The following is a 21072-nucleotide window of genomic DNA, read 5'->3' as shown; positions in this document are numbered from 1 at the left end:
CTTCGGTAGCTTGATTAGGATAGGACTGAATTATATTAGCTCTGCCTATCTATGAGCAACTAATATTTTTCCAATTACTTAGGTCTTTGTGTAATGAATGTTTTGCAATTATTACATAGTTCCTTTGTGTAGATTGTTAGACTCTCAAGTAGTTTATACACTAAGTATTTTAAATAGAATTTCTTTTTATCTTTTTCTATTGGGTTTTGTTGATTATATAAAAAAGCTGATGATTTATGTGGATTTATTTTTGATCCTGCAACTTCACTGAAATTGAAAAGAAAAAAAAAACCTGAAGTTTCTTTGAAAATTTTAGTGTCCCTAAGGTTCTCTAAGTAAACCATCATTATCTGCAAAAATTGGCAATTGTTTATTCTTTGCCTATTGTTAGTCCTTTATTTTTTGTTTTGTTGCAATAGCTAGAATTTTAAATAAGTATTTTTTTTATCATATTAAGGAAAGCCCATTTATTCTTTTTTTGAAAACAAAAAATACATATATTTTGTCAAGAGCCTTTAATGCATATATTGATATAATCATGTGATTTTTATTATTCTTGTTATTAATATCCTCTTATGGCAGCTAGATGATGCAGCGTACTAGGCTTGGAGTATGGAAGACTTGAGTTCAAATACAGACTCAGACATTTACTAGCTGTGTGTGACCCTTAACTCACTTAATCTACTAAGACATCTAAGCTTTGTCTGACTCACTTTGTTCTGTAAAATGGGGATAATAATACCACCTACCTCACAAGGCTGCTGTGAGGAACAAATGAAATACTATTTGCAAAGTGCTTAGCACAATGCCTGATACACAGTCATTTAAAAAATGCTTGTCCATCCTCCCTCCTCGTATTAGAGTTTTCCTAATGTTGGACTAACCTTGCATTTCTGATATAAAGCCAACCTGGTCATAATACAGAATCTTTTTGATATGCTGCTGTGGCTCTTTGCTAATATTTTACTTATAATGTCTGTGTCAATATTTACATTGGGATATTTCTGTTTTGTCTCTCCCTTGTTTAGGTATAAAGACTATATCTGTGTCATAGAAAGAATTCAGTGGACCTCCTTCTTTTTCTATTTTTTTTCACAGCTTATGTACTATTGGAATTGATTATTCTCCAATTCCTGATAATATTCATTTGTAAATGCATCTGGTCTTGCAGTTTTTTATTAGGAAATTCATTTATGTATTCACTCCACCCTGAAGTCTGGGTTATTCTATTTCATGTTCCATTGACCAGGAGATTTTATATTTTTGTAAATAGTCCCTAATTTCATTTAAGTTGTTGGCCTTTATTGGTATATAGTTGGACAAAACAGTTTCTAACAATTTCCTTTATTTCTGCTTCCTTTGTTGTGAACTCTTCTTCATTTTTGATACTGGCAATTTATTTCCTTCTTTCTTTTGCTAAAATCAAATTTTCTAGTGGTTTATCTATTTTACTGAGTTAAAAAATCCCAGCTCACACTTTTATTATTTCAGTGATTATTTTGCTTTGGTGTTTAATTAGGGTTTTTAATTTGTTCTGTAGGTTTTTTTAAAAAATAAAATTGAGGACTAATTCACTGATCTCTCCTTTTTTTCATTGATGAAAAGTGTTTAGAGATACAAATTTTCTCAGAAATACTGCTTTGCCTGTATCACCAAAATTCTTGTGCACTGTCTCATTGTTGTCATTATCACTGATGAAATTATCTGCTGTTTCTGTTTTATTCTTTGACCCAGTAATTCCCTGGGATTGAATTATTTAGCCTCCAATTAATTTTTAATCCAACAACCCTTTACTAAACATTATTTTTATCATATTGTGGTCAGTAAAGGATATGTTTAATATTTTTGCTTTTCTTCACTGTTTGTGAAGTTTTTATTCCTTAATATATGGTTGACTTTTGTAAAGTTGCCATACAGTATGAAATATACGTATATGCCTTTGTAGTCCCATTCAGTAACTATCCAGGGACTTATTCTAGCTAACTTTTCTAAAATTTTATTCAGTTCTTTAGCTTCTTTTTTGGTTAGATTTGTCTAAGTCTGAAAGAGGTACACTGAGGTCCCCAACTATTAAAGTTTTAGTGTCTACTTCCTGTAACTTGTTTAGCATTTTCTTTAAGTATTCAGATGCCATGTCTTTACATGCATATGTTAAGTATTGGCATTAATCTGTCTATAAAATCTTTAAGTATATAGTTTCCCTGTTTTCTTCTCTCAATAAAGCATATTTTTGCTGTTTGTCTGCAGTCAGGAATGTTACCCTTTATTTTTTTGAATTTATCTAAAGCAAAACAGATTTTGCTTTAGCCCCTTATTTTAACACCATATAAACCCTTATGTTTCGAGAATGTTTCTTGTAAACAACACACTGTTGGATTTTGCTTTCTCATCCATTCTGCCATCCCATTCAAATTAAATTGTGACCACTGATATTTCCTTCCAGCCTATTACATTGTATTTTTTCCTCTTTTTGCCCCATCTTTCCCCCTTTTAAAAAATTATGAAGAAGGTAATGAGCAAGAAGTGTGCTTAGTACTAGCAATCCATGATTGATGCAGTCTGCTTCTGCCCTCTGCCCCTTTTCTCATCACCTCATCTAAACTCTGACAATAGCTTCTTACCTTTTCTTTCTTCCCCTTTAAACTCTTTTTCACAATCCTTGGAAGTTATACTTTGAATGTACTTCTCCACTGAAATGTTTGTATGTGTTCTATTCTCCTTTTTTCAATTTAGATGAAAGTGAATTTCAAGTGATGTATGCACCCCCAACCCTTCCTTCTTCTTTGCATAGTTCTGTATTTGCACATCCAATTATGTGATATAGTATGTTCCTCAACCCCTTTCCATTTTCTTCCTCAGTACTTTTTCCCTCCTACTCCTTATTTCTTCTCTCATTTAAACATAATAAGACCACTTCTACTTCCTCTGATTTAACTCTCTACGACACCTGACAACTTTAAGATTCTAAAGGGATGCTTATTTCTTTCCTTCCTATTACAGTGTTAGTTCTTTGTTATTATGTAGTCCCTTTTGATTGCTCATATGTATTTACTCTTTTATTGTTTCTCTTGACTCTTGTGTATTTCAAATTTTCTATTAAGTTGTTTTATAAATCAGGAATGCTTTGAAGTCTTCTGATTCATTAAAGATTCATCTTCCCCCTTGTAGGATCATACTCAGCTTTTCAGGATAAGTTATTCTTGGTTTTAGGCCCATATCTTCGGCCTTTTGAAATATTACATTCCAAGCTCTCTACTTCTGCACGGTGGTAACTGTTGAGTCTTGTGTGCTCCTGACTGTGGTCCTCAGTATTTTAACCATTTCTTTCTGGCTGCTTGCAATACTGTACTAGGTAGCTCCGAGCTGGAGCCAGGAAGACTTGAGTTTGAATTTAGCCTCAGAGACTTACTAGCTATGTGGGCAAGTTATTTAACCTCTGTTTGACTCAGTTTCCTCAACTGTAATAATAATACCTACTTAATGAGGTGTTGTGAGGATTAAATTAGAGAATATCTGTAAAACACTTAGCATAGTGACTAGTACACAGTAGGTTAACAGCACAAATGAATGTTTGTTTCCTTTCCATCTTTCCCTTGACTTGGAAGCTGTGGATTTTGGCCATCACATTCCCTGGGCGTTTTTATTTGGAGATTTCTTTCTGGAAGTGACCAGTGGATTCTTTATATTTTAACTTGGCTTTCTGGCTCTAATAGGTCTGGGCAATTTTCATTCAAGATTTCTTAAAATATAGTACCCGTGCCATTTTTTTTTTGAGTCATGGATTGCAGGTAATCCGATGATTTTTAGGGTTTTTTTTTAGTTTTTTTTTTTCTCCTTGACCTATTTTCCAGGTCAGTTTTTTTTAAAAAAAGAGATACCATACTTATTCTTCTATTTTCCAATCTTTTGACTTTGTTTTTAATATTTCTAGTCTCATCTTCTATTTGGATAATTCTCATTTTCAGAGAGTCTGTTACTTGGGTAAAATTTTGTACCTCTTGTCCTCTAAAACTCTCACTTCATTTGTGATATTACTTTAAAAATTCTTGCTCCATTTCTTCCATGAATTCTAGTTGATCTTGTGTCCAAGCTGTGTTTTTCTTTGAAATTCTGCTTATAGATATTATGGTGTTATCTTATTCTAGGTTCTAGTCTGGGCACACCTACTTCCATACAACCTGTTTTACCAGTGTTTTTTTTTTTTAAATATCTAATTCTTCCAGCATTATATTGGGACTTTATGTCAGTGCCAGGCTCTGCACACCTCTGAAGATAATAAGGGTCTTATATGTTCCTGATTTGCATTACCTGTGTTGCTGCCACTGCTTTTTCTGAGTACCAAATGCTATATTCTTTTAGTATCTTAAGGGTGGCAGAGGCTAGGAAGCTACAATATGGCAGTCAGCTGACAATGGTCTGACCTAGGATGAAGTTTGATTGCTGTTCTCCTGATCTGAGCTTTACAGGTTCTTGATCTCAGTTTGCGTCTGAGCCATACAGCTGCAGGCTTATCCATAAACAGTTGCTGGCTCCAGCCCTTGTCAGCTGGAAGGCTCTATATGTTCAGAGTGACTGCGCTGTATAGGCTCACCTTGGTCCTAAGTTCCTATTCTAGTTCCTTCACTGCAGGACTCAGCCTCAGTCTGCACTGGAATGCCCCTCAGCCTGGTTTTGGGGTCAGAGTACCACAGCCACTGGCTCTCACCTCGTACTATTCTCTGCCTCATACAGAGGCACAGGACACAGACTATGGAATGCTCTGGAATGACATTCATGGTTGCATCTCCTTTCATCTCCTGTAGTCTTTTGGCTGCCTGGGGCTGGACAGATGATTCACTCTTGTGTCTCCTTGTATTTTCTGGCTCCTACTAAGTCTGGTGCTTTTCTTCAATCTTTCCTGGAGCAGTTGAGGGAGCGACAGTTTCTGGGGAAATGTTGGTATTCTTCTTACTAAGCCAATTCATTAAATGGCTTTTTTTGGGGGGTGGAGGGAATTAATTGTGTCCTCTTGCTAATTATCAAAGATAAATAAGTTGGTTAGATTAATGAGCTATGGCTATAGGCTATATATACTCTCTCTATATATGCATATCACACACACACACACACACACACACACGTGTATACTCTCTGGACCCAGAGTACTTTTACTTGAGGAAGCTAACTGGGACCCGTCCTGTGATTTGCATTACCCATGCATACAGTGGTTTCTCCTTTTCAAGAAATTCACTTCAACCCAACATTTACTGGGTGAGATCATATGTTAGTCACAATTTCAAAGGTGAACTTATAGTAAGTATTCAATAATTTTTTTGTTGATGGGGTTTCAGTGAGGTGGGTAGTAGAAATATGACTATTCCCATTTTATAGGTATAAAAACTAAGGACCAGAGATGGTAAATGACTTGCTTAGGTCAAAGGTAAGTGAAAAACCCAAGCACAGATAAAACCCAGGTGCTCTCTTCAATTACAGTAGCCTATGTCTCATTTGGGCAGCTAGATGGCATAGGGCAGGGGTGGGGAACCTAGGGACTTGAGGCAAATGTGAACAAATCTGGGGATTTGTTCTGTGAAGTTTGGATTCAGTCAAAGGGCTGCACTTGAGGACCTAGAGGGCTACATGTGGCCTTGAGCCCACAGGTTTCCCCACTCCTGGCAGAAGGGATAGAATGCTGGGCCTGGAGTCAGGAAGACCCATCTTCCTGAGTTCAAATCTGGCTTCAGACACTTAGTAGGTATGTGACCCCAGACAAGTCACTTAACTCTGTCTGCCTCAGTTTCCTCATCTGTAAAAGGAGCTGGAGAAGGAAATGGCAAACCATTCCAGTATCTTTGCCAAGAAAACCCCAAATGGTGTCACAAAAAGTTGGACATGACTGAAAAAAATAGTAAACAACAAAAATGTTTCATTTAAAATGAAATTTACTTTTTTAATGAACACAATGAAAGAAAAGAAAAACAAACCCTTTTTAACAAACATATACAGTCAAAACAAAACTAATTTCTACATTGACTATGTCCAAAAAAAAGTTTCAAACTCCACTCTGAGTTCATCACCTCTTTGTCAGGAGGTGAGCAGCAAATAGTTTATATTTCCAATTGCACCCCAGGATTTAGGAATGATATTATGCCTAATTAATGATGCAAAAGATTCAAGCTATTGGTGATATTTTTCTGTCCTGCAAGATGAAAAGGAAACAGAATTTTAATCAGGCTAATAATTATTCATTGAGCACCTACTAAGAGCTCTATTAGGGAAAACAAAATATATTTATAGTCTATGGCCCTATGGGTAAAGACAGGAGAGTGGGAGGAATGCTACAAAGATGTAAACTACCTAACTTCTGAGACGGCATTAAAACATGCCCAGTGCCTCAGTCTATAAAATAGGCATAGCACTAATGCGTACATTCCTTAATGGAACATTTGCCAAACACCTTGACATCTGTTAGAAATCTAAGATTTTAGAAAAAATACAATACATGGCTAAATTTCTATCTTCAAAGAACCCAGAAAGTAGAGAGAGTACATTTCAAGGTGTTCTTCTTTATATCAATTTGGACTCAATAACCATTACTAAGAAGACCCAGCAAATCATTTGAATTGGTGGCTTTAAAATTTAAGGTGCTGTCGCTATAGCAGCTAGAAAACAATATAAATGCAGTGAAAGGGAGGCAAGTAAAACTAAGTTGTCTATCAAAAGACGGCATTGCCACCAACACTGTAGATATTATGGTGTTTTCTTATTTTAGTCTGGGCACCCCTACCTCCATACAACCTATTTTACCAGGGGTTTTTTTTTGTTCACTACATAGTACTCATTCAAAGCACTTGTTTGTATAGCACCTAATCACTTTAAAACATTTTCAAATCTATTAAAACATCTGATCCTCATGTTGGGAGGCAAGCAAAATAGAGACTTAAAGATGAACAAACTGAAGCCCTGAGAAGACAGGGTATTTGCCCAAGAAGAGAAAATGAGTATGTGAGAGGCAGTGCAACTGTAATGGCAAGCAAAGTTGGACTTTTCACTGTTTTTTTTCCTTTTGGAGTGCTTCTCGGCACTAAGGCAATCAAGTGCCTTTGATTGAGCCTTGCCTTTGCTTGCATCAAGAGTCTTTGATTGAATCAAGAGTCTTTGATAACCTGCTTAAGTCACAAGAAAGCCTAAGTCACATGATTTTGAGTCACATGGTTGTGACACCCTCTGTGGACTGACCCTGAAGAAGTGTATACATACTCTGAGGTTAGCATTTTGCTTCGGGGGGCTCACTTGTTGAAAATGTGTTCCTGTGACTTGGCCAGGCGAGACTCTGGGTAGCCGTTAAGGAGCCCCTTGGCTTTGAAAACCCAGATGTTGGTGCTTCTCCTTCTGGCAACTATGTATTTATTGCTATGGACAGACAGAAGCCCTGTCTGCTGATTTGTGTTATTTGCTCTCTTTGTATAATTTCTCCTTGTAGTTTCTGTTTGTTTTCTCTGAAGTTCAGGGTGCTGACTTTTCCTCCTGAGCTAAGTGAATCATATATGTATGTTTAATTAAAGTGAGATTATAAACCCCTTAAAGTTGCTTTCCTTAGAAAAGCAGATCAAAGAACCTGTGCTAACAGCGTTGTTGTTACAGTAATATAGTGGAAAAAATGGTAGACTTGGACCAAGGAGAAATCTAGACTCAAATCTCCCCTCTGATGCTTACTAGCTATATCACCATGAGCAAGTTACTTGATCTCAGTGTGCTCACATGTAAAATGGGAATAATAAAACTGCACTATTTACCCTTCAGGGTTGTTGAAAAGATCAAATGATACTTATGGGTAAAACACTATTCAAACCTTCAAATTTTATATAAGTGAGAAGCATTATTTGATGTGACAAAATTCAGCCTTCGTGGCTCCTCTCCACCAAAGTGTCTCCTATGCATGTCAAAATAATGCAAGATTCCCTGGAAGATGTATAAGAATTTTGTTTGATGACTCTTTAATGATTAACATAAAGGAGGTAGGAAACTAGCCTTGTTTTACATAACTGCCAATGGTATTTGCCACCTTTCACTGGAGGATATAGAGTGCTGAGTCTGAAAGGAAGAGAGAATCCCAACAGTTAGGACAGGTACCAAAGATCTAATATCTGTTTTTGCAAGTTATTGTGCCCAACATTGTAGAACCTCTTAAATGGGAATGAGAATTACTTAAAATAGTTCAGTTTAACCATCCATACAGGAAAAACCAAACGGATGAAGAATGCCAAATGTCCAAACCATGATATGCATTTGGATGTATAACTTGTGGAACTGATCCATATGTATCTTGGATAGGTGCTGTGGAGGTATGCTAAGTTGTGCCCGGAATTAAGGGCAAGAAAATAGTCAAGGTTGCTTTTGGGAAACTGAACAGTACTTTTTTGATTAAAAGCTTAGTTTCTTAGTTTCTCTTTGAAACAAAGGTCCATCTTTTTAACCTCAATATTCTTTCTTCAAAAATTTTTTATCTATGTTTTTAGTTTTCTAATAACATCCTTTCACCAGTAGAACTCCCTCATGTAATAAGGAAGCATACTGATGACACCTGAACACTTAAACTTTGCAACCATATTTTACCACCTCTTTACCAAGAAGAGGGAGGCAGTACCTATTCTTCCAGAGATGTTAAATGGCTGTGAGGCATTGGAAATCACAGTCGAAGAAGAATTAAAAGTTCATTTCACCCAAAAGCAATGAAGAAGAGCATTGTGTGCATAGGTAGCTTGTAACATAACAGAATTGAGGGATGTCATCAGATATGTACGACTGAAAAAGGAAAGGAGGCAACCTGAGTGAGAATAAGGGTTCACTGATGGTACAGCGGGTGAGCACTTATATCTATGCAAAGTCAAGAGCTCTAGAGGAAGGCTTCCAGCATCCTGTGAGGCCTCTGTGTGGAGGATTTTGGGGAAGACATGGACAAGATGTGGAGGGGTTGTAATCTGTATCACTACAGGAGGTATTCATTGACATATGGAAGCCAGAGTAGTAAGTTAAATTTAGATCTTTTGACTACAAATTCAGTTCTTTTTTTAAAAAGTATATCATGATGCACTGAGATGTTTTGATGAGATGCAGATGACAGACTGGCATAGTCTCAGGGTGTATTTAATAGACAAGGATCAGAATCAAGCTACTAGAACCCTTAAGTTCATAGCCTCTGGAATAATTCGTATTTCATGCTAACTAGACACACACAAAGAGAGGTGCTATTCAATAGCAATTACGAAAACTATAATCACATCTGACTGATGAATAAATATGTATTCATTTGACAAGCATTTATCAAAATGCTACCATATGTAAGGCACTATGATAGTGAGGGTGAGGCAGAACTGGTATGAGAGAACCTGTCTCCTGACTTCCAGACTGGGCTTCCTTTATATTGTATAATATATGACTTAGGTGATCAAATCAATTTCCTTTCTTTTAGAACTAGAGCATGAGTATTTAGTGTTAGTAGCTGGTGCTGAAAAGAGTTTAAAAGGACCAGAAACAGGGAGAGCTGAAAGACAAACTCCATTAACTTCACTACTTAATCCTAGCTAAACTAGGATTACCAAGGCACCTGTGTTTTGGCAGTCATAAAACCAGGAGGTGTTATTTCAGTCTGGAGATTAATTTAGCCAAAGCCCACAGCCTGCATTGCCTGAGTCAAAAATCTCTGCAGAGATGAAACAGACTCCAAACTCAGATAGCCCATGCACAGAGCTAAGACACTTCATTATTATAGGTACAAAATTTGCTTTTGGAACAAATGGAAGCTTCTTATTGAAAATGGTGGTTAGGAAAATGGTGATCATTATGGTTCTTAACAGCGGAGAAAGGAATCAACACCTCCTCAGATGGAAACATTAACTGTCTCAAAGTAAGTTCCAATTAAGATGATTACTTCTTTTTTCTCAACATAAATAACACAGCTGGTTGCTAACTGGCTTTTTTTTTTTTTTTTTTTTTGGGCAGGGAGTGACTTTGTACTGCTTATGATTTGTAAGGCTCCTGTGGTAGAGAGACAGACAGACACATTCAGAGAGCAGGAAAACTAGGATTACCTCGTGTTTTGACCACTCCCACTCCCCCAACAACCTTCCTTCATCATGAAAGAAAAACATTAAGCAAATCCAACCACAGCAATCACACCTGGCAATGTACGTAGTACTCAAGACTCATTGTTCTCTACCTCTCAACCAAGAGGAGGGAGCTAAAACTCATACTATGTCTTCTAGAAGCAAGATTAATCATTGACTTTAATGTTTTTAGCCAAATTTTTGTGTTTTTATTTACATTACTGTAGTCACTGTAGTTTTCCTGACTGCTTTCTTTGCAATGCAACTTTAAAAAATACGTATCTTATTTTTTTAATCAGCAATGTCTTCCTTCTCTCCCTCCTATTTCATTTCCCTACTACCATTGAGAATGAAAGAAAACTAAAAAGTAAAACTCCTAAGATGTATAGTTAAGCAAAACAAATTTCCTCACTGGCCATGTCTGACCACAGATTGCAGCTGGACTCTGCCACTGAGCCAGCTGGTTTAGAGGGCAGAACTGTAGGCTCCCCTTTGGTCTGAGATTCCTGCCCTGGAATTCCCTCTGCAGGCTTTGGATTGGGCTAGAAGCTGCAACTGAGACTGTGCTCTGCTACTGGGGGTCTGAGACACATTACTGCTGCTTGATTCTGAACTTCCTCATTTCTCTTTGTACACTGTCTAGGACACTGCTCCTTGTCCTTCTTTAGTCTGCTCTGGTTTCTGTGATCCAGAACTGGGTAGTAGGTGACAAAGCTTCCAGTTGGCACCAGTTTCCATTGTGGCATTCCATTATGGGCTCTGGACTTCTACATGCCCTAGTGCCCAGCCTCTGCCTGAGCTCTGGAGTAGTCTGTGGGGCCGCTCTTAGTGGGATCCCATTCTTAGTGCCCACAGACCTCTCCATCTGTCTCTCTATGCTAACTTGAGCTGGAAAAATTATTCAGTATGACTTTTTGCTTGGATTTCCCCATCAGTATTCAGTCTGGGGCATTTTCTAGACTGAAGGAATTTTATTCTTGCTACTTTACCATCTTGGCTCTGCAACTTTTCATACAAGTCTTTTCATATTTCTTTGAATCCCTGATATTGACTTTCTTATGGCATAACAATAATCCATTCCATTCATGCAGTACAATTTGTTCAGCTTTATCCCCAAATAGGGAATTTAATTCTTCTTCTTTTTCTTTCTTTCTTTTTTTTTTGATGACTAGGCCTTCCTATCATACTCAAGCTGGAAGTGCTACAAGCACTTATGGGTTCAATCCCAATACTGACCATCAGGAAGTTTCAACTTGTCCTGTTTTCTGATTTCAGCTAGTTTACTCTTCCTTAGGCAGCCTGGTGGTGCTCTTCTCCCAGGGGATCACTATATTGGGGTTGGACTTAGTGAAGAAACCTGATCTGTATTAGCCCTCCTGCAGCTCAGAACTCTTGAACTCAAGTGATCTATCGGCGTTAGCCTTCACAGCAGTAGGGCCTCTTGCCACCATAGCTGGCAGACATTTTTTTTAATCACAAAAAAATGCTGCTATGACAATTTTAGTATTATAAAACCCCCTTTCTCTGTCTTTGACCACCCTGGGTATAAATTCCAGTAGTGAGACCACTGGGTCAATTGTTCAAGTGAACAGTTCAGTAATTTTATTGAATAATTCCAAACTGTTTCCCAGAATTGTTGGGTCAATTTGCAGCTCTACTAACAATTTCTCCAAAAGGGATTATTTCTGCCTTTTATTATCTTTGTCAATTTTATGGGTATGTGGAGAAACTTCAGAGTTGTTTTAATTTGCATTTCTCTTATTATTAGTTGATTTGGGGCATTTTTCATGTGATCATTGAGAGTCTGCAATGTTTTAAAGTAATAATTCACAACCATTAATCACTTATCAATTGGTAAACATCTCTTAGTCATGTATTTGTGTCAACTGGATATATTAGATATATTTACATGAAATGTTAAGTGAACTTTTTGCCCATTCAACAATTCGTTTTCTTATTTTAGTTGTACCGATTTTGTTTGTGCAAGATTTTTATATAGTCAATTGTCTATTTTTTCTTTTGTGATCTTCTCTCTCCCTTGTTTGGTTATGAATTCTCTCCCAACCACAGCTCTATAATGGATTGCTTTCTAATCTTCTTATGATTTGAAATTTCATATTAAGATTGCTTAATCATTTGTAGTTCATTGTGATGGTGGTCTAAGCCAATTTTACCAGCAGTTCTTGACTGAGTCCTTCCCCCAGAGATTTGTGTTATTGGGTTTACTGAACACATGGGTATTATGTTCACTTTTTTTTAGGTCTACTTCTCAGTCAGAAGATTATTGTAATAATGGCATCAGGAGAGGCTAAACCAGGGAGGGCTGGAAGCCAAATCCTATGTAGGAAGTTTTACATTCTTCTCTTAATTTCTCCCTTTCGAAGTCTCATACTTCAACCACCACCTCTATTCAGATGACTCCCAATTCTATCTCTAGTCTTGATGTGGATACAAAGGTGCCCTCAGAGTTGAGCTGTTCTTTCCCCGGTGCCCTAAAGTCTCTCCCCTTATCTTGAAATACCACCAAACTTCCCCTTATGCTGGACCATAGAATTCCTTGTCTCCCCCCACCCTCGGTCATAAAACTTACCTTTGTCTCCCTTATCTGGTCCTTATAAAAACAAGCCTCTGTCCCACCGTAAACTGCTAGTCCTTGCTAGTTCTTCTTCCAGGGTTAGTCCATTGCTTTTGCCTCGAAAAAGCTCCCAAGGGCTACAGAGAAAGTCTAAGTGAATTCTTTCACATTTGATGAACCAGCTCTCACAACTCTGACCTCATCAGTCCTGATCTCCACTTCCAACTGCTTACAGGATACATCTATCTGGACATCTCACTAGCAATTCAAATTCGACATATCTAAAGCCAAGTTTTTTTCTTTTCCTCTAAACCTACTTTTATCACATTTCACTATTTTGGTCTATGGTACTAATATCTACCCACTCTGATTCTTGCCTCTCTCTCACTTCTTACATTTATTCATTTAAATAGATCGGATCAGGCTATTCTACTTTCTCATCTCCTCTTGGATCCATCCAATTTCTCTTTTCATTATAAGCACTCTAATAAACCCTTATGATCGTCTACTTGTATCACAGAAAGAGCCTCCTAACAGGCCCTTCCTGTCTCTACAATCGCTTTCTTTCCAGTTCATTTTTTATACCATTGCTAGATCTTTGCTATGAACAAATCTTATGTCATACCTTGCTCAAAAATCTTTAGTAGCTTTTTATTGTTTACTGAGTAAGATTCAAATCACAACAGTGATTTGAGAGAATTTTATCTCAGAACTAGAATCAACAAAAACTTGGCAACTTCTTAAATGTAGGAGTTGGGGAGAAAAAAGAAGTCAAAGGTGATAAAGGCTGACCAGGAGGACTGAACTGAAGGAATTGGGTTTTGGGGGAAGGATGACAAATTCAGTTTGCAACATTGAAGCTTGGTAAGAAATTCATTCTAAGAAATGTTTAAGTTTCTACTATATGAAAGGCACTGGGCTTGGCAAAGGGTAAAACATAAGAGATACTGTCTCTGACTTAATGGAGGTTACAATCTAATTTGTTTACAGAATAAAAGATACAGAGATGGAAGGGGTTTCAGAGGTCATCTAATCCAATTCCCCTTGTTTTACAGAGAAGAAAACTGAAACCCAAGGAGACAGAGGAAGTTAAGAGGTCGAGGTGAGATTCCAACCCAAGAGCTCTGAATTCAAAACCAGGGCTCACTCCATAATGCCACATGGCTTTTTTGAGTCATTGTCAGGTACCAGAAGCGGAAAGAGGGTAATGAAGATAACTGGGATGAATCGGGACCAGGCTTCTTTCAGAAGTCTGTAGACTGGTCAGTCTCTGAAGGACATTGGTGATGGATGAGGAGACTGCCCAAATACTCAGAGTACGTGCTTTTCGATCCTGGACGGGAGACCCCACCCAACCAGAAAACCTTACAAAGTACGAATTCTGGCCCACTGTGTCCCACTCAGGCAGGTTTGTGCCGGGGGAGGGGGGGGCAGATCCTTTGTCTAGATTGCCTGAGGCTGGAAGGTGATCTGGGAGCAGAGTGATCAGTCAGGTCCCCTCAGCCCCTCATTAGAATATTATAATATATTATATTATATATTATATTATAATTATAATATTAATTCTTCTCATTAACTGCTAACCAATCAGAGAACACGCACTCTTCCAAAGCCATATAAACATTGAATGGATTCCATGAGGGGCCTCTGGCATTCCAATGCCACTAACTCCTTTTATTAATAATCTACTAGCATGATTAATAAAATCATTAATTACCCTGAAACTATGTCTCTTAAACTTTTTATATGTCACAGAGGTACTGTAGAGCAGAGGTTTCAAACACGCAGGCTTGTAGGCACACAACTGAGTACTGCCCAGATTAATAATACATAACTGAGAAACAGTTAACAAAATAAAAATACAACAGAATAGAAATAATGTTAAATGTGCTTTTCTAAGTGGCCAGCAGGGATTTGTAGGTACAGTTCAGTGGCCCCTGTTTCTATTTGAGTTTGACACTGCTGTTTGTAGGGGTAGGAAAAACAGAATTGGATATGTGGAATGGAGAGTGAGGGGATAAAACTGAGACACTGAGTATGTGAGACTGAAAGGATGGTGGTGCCTTGGACAGAAATAGGAAAGCTCAAAGAGGTTTATTCAGTTTTTGGCAACAGCAACTCACAAAAGTTGCATACTACGGTATAAAGGGACTCTAATATGAATTGTGGAAGAAGCATCCACAGCAATGAAGTCATGGATCTTTTGAAGTAATACAGCATTAGTTTCACAAAGTTAGTGTCAAGATATTAGGAGACACCCTGTTTTTCAGAGCCACTGACTTGAGCTTGGCATAACAACAATCCTTTGCACTCACCCTTTGGATGATCTCAGCCACAGCAAAATCCCAGAATTGTTTCATATAATTATCATATTGCTTTGACCAAGACCAGGTGCTCTCTGAGCTCAGACAAGCACCAGACAAGCTTGGACAAGTACCCGTGTTCCAGTCATGACGTCCTGCTATGACTCAAACTTGTCTCATTGTTGCTGTGACCTCTCATGGTTAGTGCTACAGCTCACTGCTTAGACATAGGTGTAAGTACTGAGATCTTCCTACACTAAGGTGGGTCCTTCCCACTACGGGTGGGGCTCCGGCACATGTGTCCTTGGTTGTAAGCCATTTCTCTCACTTTGAAATTAAACTTCTGTTTGATTCCTGACTGTCTCTAGCCTGCTCTGTTTGGTTCTGGCCACCCACAGGTTAGGGGCCTATTCCAGGCAACACTAGCACTGAGTCAGTGACACTGGCAGGTACATACAGGCCATATTTTGACCAAATTAAGCGGCAATGATTGGAAATTTGGAGCAAGACCAGCTCTTACAGACTTCAATCCAAAGATTAAGGTACATTATTTACTTATTTTCCCAACTGTTAACGAGTAAAACATTTCAGGCTGATTTTGTAAAAGTTGAACAAAGCCTGAGATTCAGTAAAACCTTGAGAAATAAGGCAGTCTATGACTGTCAGGAACAATCTTGAAGTTTTAATCTCTTAATAAAAGCCATCAAAATGCTTAGTCCCATATATACTAGACCTAGTAGCAGTGAGTTACTTGGGTTCTAAGGAGATTGTGGATACCTTGTCATTTTTAACTATAATAAGTTCAGCATATATTCATTAAACACCTGTGTACTGTGAACATTAAGCACCTCCAGGGCACCATGATAGGCACTGGAGGCGGGGGGGGGGGGAATTTTAGATCAGATAATTCTGTCCTTATGGAGCTTTTAATCAAGTAGGAGGAAAAAACAAAAAACAGATAACTACAACACAAAATAATACACAAATAAGAAAGATGCAACAAATGCCGTGTAAGGTTGGAGCAAGAGACTCAATACCAATGGTGGGATCAGGAAAGGCTTTGTAGAAGTGGCAACATTTGATTTGGGTCTTACATTAGAGACTGAACTGGCTGGGAGGGAGGAGGACATTCTAGGCTATTAGGTGTGTACCTCATCTCTTTGTGATTTCTTTTACTGGGTCTCTATATTTTGAAAGCTTTTTATGCCATGTAATTTCGAGAAAATGAGTAGTCAATGTCATTATGACATATATATATATATATACACACACACATACATGTATACATATACATACATGCGTATATATATATATACACAGACATAATGTCACAAGCATTTTAAAGTTTTTACAGATCAATGTTGCATCTGGATGACTGTAAAGAACAATTTTGTCTGTGATAATGCTCTGATTTCCTGCATAGCTTCGTAGTTGAATTATCTTATGGATGTTGTAGAGGTGGGGATCCTGTGAGGCAACAGGTTCCCCACCGTTGTATGTAGGGTCTTTATTTGTAATATGGATATTATTCATCTGTTAGTTTATGAAAGATGGTGAGCTTCTGGTGTATAATTCTGGCTACTTGAGTCTTTCTAGGTATTCAGGAGGTACTAAATTTTTGCAATTTGCAGTGAAATGTTGCTTTTTTTTTTAACATTTACTCTTAAAAGCTGCATCAATCCGTAAATCCAGGCTTCCAGTGGAAGTGGTCTGGTCCTAAATTGCTACCATAAACCCCTCCATTTCTGTAAACAGATTCACAAAACTCAGCCATTTGTTAATGCTTCTTTGTTGACATATTGTTGGTTGAGTTCCTGTGGGTGTTGTCCATGGGGGCCTTTTGATTCCATTTCTGAATTTTAGCAATTTTATAGGTTCCATCCAGAGGTCACTTTTGGTCATACCTGGCTAGTCTAATACATGTATATCTATTACCAATTTTTACCACTGCTTGGTGAAGTAATGTATGCTTATATAAAAAAGTATTTCTGCAGGTTTTTAAACCTGTTTTTTATATGCTCTATATATGCTGTTTATATGCTCTGTCAATCCTCTGCCTCCTTTTTGGCGAGGAAGTGAAATATTTGTTGTTAAGGTGGTGGACCCTATGTTTCATTAATATTGTATGGGTTTTTCTTAGGATACTTCGCAAATGTATTGTGGTCCATTTTATAGTTCCCAAAGAGTAGTACATTAAGACTGGTCATGTATAGGTGCTACTTGCTTCAAATGCTACTTGCTTCTCATAGAGCTTTGATTTCAAGACATCACAAAATCTCTGAACATACTCAGCCACGGATTTCTCCTCGATGGTATTATCTTTGACGTGTCTTTCCTGGATGAGATTAATGTATGTGCAAGTATCATCTTTGCCCACTACTTCAATTTGACTTCTGGATTTAAGCTTAAAATTCTCAGTCCCAATCTTTCCTTAGCATACAATAAGAATTTAACAATGATTGAGTTCAAATGACATTTTGATATCGTTGGAGGAAGATTCCATTAGTTGAAGGAGTTGTTTAATAGAGCTCCTTCAGAGGAGACATATAATCTTCATGTCATCCAAGTACAGCAAGTGATTAATTAACAAGATATTTGGTTCAACTCCCTTTTAACTTGGAGACTATACTTAGTTCTACTTAGGAGATGGATTTAAGGCAAGGCAGAACCATAACGGGCTTAAACTGTCCCTGAAAAATGCCATTTTAAAAAGTCAATTGTTCTTGACAATACTGTCCCGGTGGTGAGTTTCACTAGGGAAAAGTTTTCCATGTGGACATCAAATACTCTATTGTTCTAGCTATACTCGAGTCTATTTTGTTTGCAGTGCATGAATAAGAAATGAATGTGGAATGAAGTAAAAATCTTATCATTATCCATCTCCTCATAGTTTTTGATGGGAGTTCCGGCAGAAAGGATATGAGAACAAGTTGCTATCTTGATATTATTCTCTTTATTTGATATTCTGTGGACTATTACACAGGTGGATAAAATAATTTTTATCTTTGTAATCTAATAAAAGTATTGGGTTTAATCTCATTCATTGTAGGGTCATTAAAATCATCTTCAGCACAACACCACTGGCAGTTGGGATGACAAGGACAGTATATACCTCTGGTTCCCACATGTTTTGATTTCTTTTTGTTACTGTTACTATTATATAAATATTCTCGACTTTTCAATAAAATTCAGATGGAAATAATCTAGGGACAACTCAGTATCCTACTATTATTCTTTTATATTTAGTGTACTGTGGATAACACAAATTGCTTTTTATAGCTGAAAGAAACCATCAGGATGTAAACTTATCTTCTTTCGGCAACTGAAAGCATACTTGGTAGCTGAGAGGATGATGGGGATATGGCAGCTAGGTGGCATAAGAGATAAAACACTGAACTGGAGTTAGGAAAAACTGAGTTCAAACCCTGCCTAAGGCACTTACTAGCTATGTAACCCTGTGCAAATCACTTAACCGCTCACAGCCTTGGTTTTCTCATCCATAAAATGAGGATACCTCTCAGGGTTGTTGTGAGAATCAAATGAGATAACAGATGCAAAATGCTTGGCAAACCTTAAAATTCAATATAAATGCTAGTTATTTTATGTACCCTGTCCCATTTCCAAATGGTTTTGATTTCCTCGCTATCTCTGTATTTTGAAAACTTGGAAGAAAGAAAAAAATAATTCTTTACTTTCACCCAAAATCAGCCTTACCTGCTTTCTTATTTATTTTACATTTTATATGATGATCAAAGTTTAACTCAATGAAGAAAGATGTTTCCTGAGTTAGAAACAACTCAATACCCTATTTGACCTATTCTATGCTGAAGAGGATTAGATCTGCTGAGAAGGGCAGAATTTGGACCAATAGGTAAAAGTTACAGTTGTTGCTATTTGGGATCTACATAAGGAAGAACCTCTTAACAAATCAGAGCTATCCAACAGTGGACTGTGCTATCTTAGGAAGGATTCCCCATCACTAGAGGTATTTAAAGGGAAGCTGGATGACCACTTGTTGGAGATATTGCAGGGATTAGAACTTGAGAAGGAGTTGTACTAGATGCCTCCTGTGAGTCTCTTCCCACTTTAATATTTTGTGATTCTACTTCCTGTTTCCTTTCTTTCTCCTTTTTCTTTCTAGGCCAGTGTTATCTAAAGTAGGGGCACCAGCCCCCTGAAAGCCATGGCATGACCCAAAAGGGGTCAACCAATCTAGGTGTTGGAAAGTGGGTCATGTCCCACCTTTCCCATGACAACCAATCACTGGGATTATCTCGAACATAACTTTATAACCCCCTTCATCCACTATCACCGACACTACCCCATCTGGATACCTCTTGCTGTTGGCCTCCTATGGCCATGCAAGCTCCCAAACTCTCCCTCCTTAATCAAGCACCAGCCCATCAGGGTAGTTTTTCCCTAACTGTAACAAGGACACCAACCTCAGTGGCTGGCAGGTAACATCTCCACCACCACCCCCCCTGAACTCTGACCCTGGCATATCCATATCCTGGGCCCAGATTACATCCTGGATATGGTAGGTGTTCCTTAGGAGGGTGGTCGGTGAGAATTCCATTTTCTTCTTTGCATTTTTGGTGAGACAAAGTGAGTCACGTAGGATGAACAAGCATGGATGGGTTGCAAATTGCATCACAGCTCTTATTACATTATTTCTCCCCAAACTCATCCCTTTTCCAAACATCTCTATTTCTTTCAGGGGCATCACCCTTCTTCTAGTCACTTAGATTCCAAATCTTCCACTCCTTACTCTTCCTCATGACATTGGTCATAACGGTTGTCACCCAAACGTCTCTCATTTCTGAACCCTTCCTCCTGCTTACACAGCCAATACTCTAGTTCAGACCCTTATTACCTCTCACCTTGATGACTTTAATAGCTTTCTATGTGGTCTTCTCGATTCAGATACTAGCTGTGTGGTCCTGGGCCTGTTTCCTCATCTGTAAAATGAGGTGGAAAAGGAAGTGGGAAACCACTCCAGGATCTTTCCCAAGAAAATCTCCAATGGGGTCACGAAGAATGGGACGTGACTGACCAACAACAACAACAAAATCTTCCTTATGCACAGATCTGATATATCATTTCTTTGCTCAAAACCTCCAGGGGCTTCCTATCACCTTCAAACTTCTTTCCTTGGCATTCCAAGTTCCATAAATGTGGCATGACCATAACTTTTCAGTCATATCTCATACAACTCTCCCTTCATGTATTTTCAAATCCAAAATGGATTACTCTTTGGTCCCCTCTCTACCCAGTTTCCTGTATTCTCTGGCCTCTGTGCCTTTATACAGATGATTCCCTATGCCTAGAATGTCTTCTTTCTTTCATCTCACCTGTTCATTCCTACCCGGCTTATAAAGCCCAACTCAAATGCCACTTGCTTTGAGGAGTCTTCCCTTACCTTGTCAATAAAAACCTTCTTCCTCAAATTTCACATAACACTTTGTTTCACAGTTTTCTAATTCACTTGTCATGGGTGTCTGCATCTTATCCCTCTACTAGGTTCATGAAGGCAGCTATTATCTTTGCTAATCTTTGGATTTCTCTCAGTGCTTAATAAAGTACCCTGTATACAGCAGGCTCTCAGTAGATGGTGAGTAAATGAACAAATGCGGAAATGATCCAAATACTGGCTGACTCTGAATATAGGTCCTAAAATGAGATCTTTTTGAAAGGAAAAAAAAATACCCTGAAAAATAATGCTGATTATAAGTTATACTAAGGGTTCAAGCAATTCAGATTTGAAGGAAAAGTATGGTCTATATTTGGATCAATATGACATATTTTCCACTTGAAGCAGCCTTGGGGTTTCTGAATAAGGTGGCTTACACAGAGAGACAGCTCTTGAAATGTGTTTAGCAATTACATTGCAGCCTTCCAACAGATAATAAAGCTTCCATGTCTTGAATAATTTAAAAATTTCCAGGAGTAGGAAGGGCAACAGGAGAGGAAATCATGATCTCTGTTGCAGAAAAAGACCAACAATCTCACAGCTGTTTTGTTTCCAAAAGAAAATAGAAACGTTAGTTTTCAAAAGCAGCAAAGCTTTACAGAAGAATTTCCTAGCCCAGCTTATTCCCTGATCTTTCAA

General features: G+C 37.9%; 1 protein-coding gene across 1 annotated transcript in view; it reads right to left on the bottom strand.

Moving 5' to 3' along the window:
- GALNT10 (polypeptide N-acetylgalactosaminyltransferase 10) overlaps positions 1–21072 on the bottom strand; it is a 179516-nt gene that overhangs the window by 42056 nt on the left and 116388 nt on the right. The gene's annotated exons all lie outside the window — the stretch shown is intronic.

This window comes from Trichosurus vulpecula, chromosome 3 (genome assembly GCF_011100635.1).
Source record: "Trichosurus vulpecula isolate mTriVul1 chromosome 3, mTriVul1.pri, whole genome shotgun sequence".
Lineage (NCBI taxonomy): Eukaryota > Metazoa > Chordata > Mammalia > Diprotodontia > Phalangeridae > Trichosurus > Trichosurus vulpecula.
Note: the sequence above shows the minus strand (reverse complement) of the source record. Positions and strands in the feature narration are given on the sequence as shown.